The sequence below is a fragment of the Phyllostomus discolor genome, chromosome 2 (assembly GCF_004126475.2).
Source record: "Phyllostomus discolor isolate MPI-MPIP mPhyDis1 chromosome 2, mPhyDis1.pri.v3, whole genome shotgun sequence".
Taxonomy (NCBI): Eukaryota; Metazoa; Chordata; class Mammalia; order Chiroptera; family Phyllostomidae; genus Phyllostomus; species Phyllostomus discolor.
In genome coordinates, this window is record NC_040904.2 from 61997518 (window position 1) to 62001513 (window position 3996).

Consider the following 3996-nt stretch of genomic DNA (forward strand, 5'->3'; position numbering starts at 1 on the left):
AGATCACATGGAGGGTTATCAACAGGGGAGTGGGAGGGGGAGAGAGGTGGAAAAGGTACAGGAAATAAGTAGCATAGATGGTAGGTAGAAAATAGAAAGGGGAAGGGTAAGAATAGCATAGGAAATGTAGAAGCCAAAGAATTTATATGTATGACCCATGGGCATGAACTAAAGGTGGGAATGTGGGTGGCAGGGGGTGTGCAGAGTAGAGGGGAGTGAAGGGGGGAAAATGGGACAACTGTAGTAGCACAATGAATAAAATATATTAAAATATCTACTATAATTGTTATGATTATTTAAGAGTGCATTATTTTTATGCTAATTGGCACATTTGCTTTATTTATGTTCTAAACACACTATGTCTTTTTAATTTTTTTATTTTTGTTCATTCCATCACATTGAAAAGGAGAAAGAGAAAAATGGTTTTGAATTCACTCGATATTTTGGACTTCTCAGATGAACAGAACATTGTACACACACTTTGAATAGAACAAGAGAGAGGAAAATGGACTCCCACAGGGCCACATGCACCAATTCAAAAAACTTGGATACAGTGCAAGAATTTCCCAAAATGATTGGGTCATCATTACCAAAAACTTGCCATAACAACATCAAGAAACAAAAAGTGTTTAAGCTACACTATTTGGCTTGGGGTCTTTCCTGCTTTTAAAAAAATGCTTGCCACATAGAAAGAAGGCTAGAGAGTGGAAGAGGACAGATTCACAGACATGCAGGTCAGGAAGGGAAACCTCAGAGTGGAGCTGAGAAGAGTCAGGGACAGATAGGGTTCAGGAGAGGAGAGAGTTGGGACGTGGAAAGCCATTTCTTAGCGTTCGGGCATGTTCTTGGTCCACCTCGTTCTTCTCCTTTATCCTCCTCCTGCTAGGCAGTTTCCTCAGTTTTGGTTTCATCTACAGCAGGGGTGTCAAACTCATTTTCACCCGGGGCCACATCAGCCTCATGGTTGCCTTCAAAGGGCCGAATGTAATTTCAACTCCTTAAGAGTTAAGGAGTAGTTACATTTATACAGTCCTAAAATCATTTTGGCTCTTCGAAGGCAACTGCAAGGCTGATGTGGCTCCCAGTGAAAATGAGTTCGACATCCCTGATCTACAGCTTCTATCTTCTCTTTAGCTTGGCTGCTCTCCAAAGTCTCCATTGGAAGCGGGGTTGTTACCTTGGTGACTGCACCCTCTGCAGCGGGTGTGGCGGCAGCAGCAGCAGCAGCAGCAGTGACAGCAGTGGGTGCAATGGCTTGTTTAGGCTCCTCCTTGGCTGGGGTATCTTCTGCCTTGAAGGACGGTGAGTTGTCAGTGGAAGCTTTAGTGGCACTTCTGTCTCAGCAGAGCCGGCCTTCCCCTCTGAGGGAGCCAAGCCTGGGGGACCAGCCACTTGCTCTGCAGCAGCATCAGAGACACCCTCCCCTTCCTTTCCTTGGAAGGACTTTCTCCTGCTTTGCTGGACTCCTCAGGCTTGGAGCCAGTGGCCGGGGCTGCCTCAGTGGTACTGGGACCTTCTCTTTCCTTCTTTTTGGCACCACCAGCAGCAGGGGCATCTTCCTTCTTCTCACTCATCTCAGCTTCAGCAGCTTGGGCATCACCCGTCTTCTCTCCTTTGAGCTTTTTCCTTATTCTGTGCCCACAGAAGCTAGCCTGAAATTTGGTCATGGCCTTAAGAGCTTTATCTTGTGGTTTGATGCCATCTTGCTTGATGTTTTGGTCCTCATTGTTTTTTTCAACCTGTTTGGTTCTTTCTATACAGAACAGCATGGTTGTCCAAAGCATATTATTTCTACTTATAGAAAAAGTTTGCTGTAAAACAGTATACCATTTCATGCCGGCAACATATTCACACATCCCATGATTGCTATGTCTCTTGGTTGTATCAATTTCTCTTGTGCTTGATTTAATTATCTTGTGTTGTTTTAAAAGCTTGGTGTAGCCTTAATGTGCAGTGTTTATGAAGTCTACAGTAGAGTACAGTAATGTTCCAAACCTTCACATTCACTTACCACTCCCTCACTGATTCACCCAGAGTAACTTCTAATCCTGCAAGCTCTATTCTTGCTAAGTGTCCGTAAGATGTGCCTTTTTTACATCTTTTATACCACATTTTACTGCACCTTTTCTATTTTCAGATATGTTTAGATACACAAACACTTACTATTGTGTCATAATTGCCTATAGTATTCAGTATAATAACGTGCAGTTCAGGTTCATAGCCCTGGATCAATAGACTGTATCATAGAACCTAGGTGGGTAGTAGGTTGTATATACCATCTGGGTTTGTGTAAGTGCACTCTGTGATTTGAACAATGACAAAATAGCCTAATATATTTTTAAGAATGAATCTTCATTGTTAAGTGGTGCATGTCTCCATCAAGACTAAATCAAGACTGCTTTCTTTACATACCAAGCTGTAGTGAAATAATGAAATGCCCCTGAAATATACAAGCTTGAATGCTGAAGAAGAGTAGGAGGCCTTGTAGATGGGGAAGTCCCATAGATGGCTGAGTGCTAGAAGTTCTATCAGCTGTTGATAAGGTCCCATTCAAGGCATGCAGAAATTTTTGGTTGTGATTCTTATACATTACTTGCCACTAAATGCTGAATATTATAAATTGCGCCTGAGACACTATAGAAGTTGAGGCTGAATTGCATTCATAAACAGAAAACGTATTATAAACCTGTAAATTAGACCCATTTTCCACTTAGAAAAATAAATACTCTTAACTCAAGAAACTGACATGTATAAAATAGGAAAATAAGGGTTGTGTAAATAATCTGGAAATGTTTATTTATGACTGCCATTGACAGATTTACTATTAGAAACAAATATGCTTTCAATGTAGGACATTTTTATGTCATGAAATGTGATTTCAGAAATGTGTTATTTCTGACTCATAAGTTTTTGTTGTCTGCATTTTTCCCATCTTCACTACTAGCCTCTACTCTAATTTATCTATTGTTAACTAATTTTCAATATAAAATATAAATTTTTCAGCTTGTATTTTTCAGTTATTAAATTATTCAAAAGGCTGAATTGAGATTAAAAATAAAAGTTATCAGGAAGTATTCTAGATAAAGACTGTGACTATGTTCCATGTCCTGATATACTTTGAAGATCACAAATGTTATTTGACCTAGAGCTATGAAGGTTAAAGGACAGCGGTTTTTCTTTCTACTCACGCTATTTACATGATGAAAGCAGAAGACATTTTGTTACAATGTCTGGTACCAGGAGGTGGAGGGATACAGAAGTCCACCTTTCTCTTCCCAATCACAGTCAGCTGATCATTAAAACACTGCAAGACTTGCTAAGCACAGCTCCAGCTCTGGAAAACCTCAAAGCATTGAGATTAGGTAGTCTATAAATTATTAAAAATAATACTTACTGCTGAGGCAATGTTTTTAATGTTGTTCCCCCCTCAAAACATGGAAGTGTTTGTCCAGGAGCAAAGATTGCCTCACTCAATCTAACCATTTCTTCATGTCAAATGAAGAAAAACTTTTATTTGCATTCTTTAACAAGAATACTGAACAGGAAAAAAACAGTCCTGTTTATGTACTAACTTTTAGAGACTAATGTGATACAAAAATAAACTTTAGTAACCTTCTTGGTAATCAAAATCATCAACCCCAAATTACTATTAAAAGAAGGGTTTGAGGAAGAATGAGGCCTGTCCATGTTTGTATGATTCATTATTTTTTTCTCAAACACCTGAGACTGTTGCTGGCAGAGAATGGACATTATTCATTCATTCACTTAACAAATATTTTTTAAAAATCTTCTACACCCCAAGATCTGTGTAAAGCTGATGAAATACAGTATCGTATAAGAACATTCATGCTTTATTCCTTCATGGAGTGTGTAGTGAGGTTTTATTGCCACCCTTTTCTTTGTATAAAATTATATCTTAGTATAAAATTATAATGTGCTAAGTACTAAGATAAAGTGGTTTACAGTTCTATGAAAGCATAAAATAGAGGAGTTTTA

General features: G+C 38.9%; 1 pseudogene; it reads right to left on the reverse strand.

The window, feature by feature from the left end:
- Positions 1-788: 788 nt before the first annotated feature.
- On the reverse strand, positions 789-1769 carry LOC114488175 (annotated as a pseudogene).
- Positions 1770-3996: the final 2227 nt, after the last annotated feature.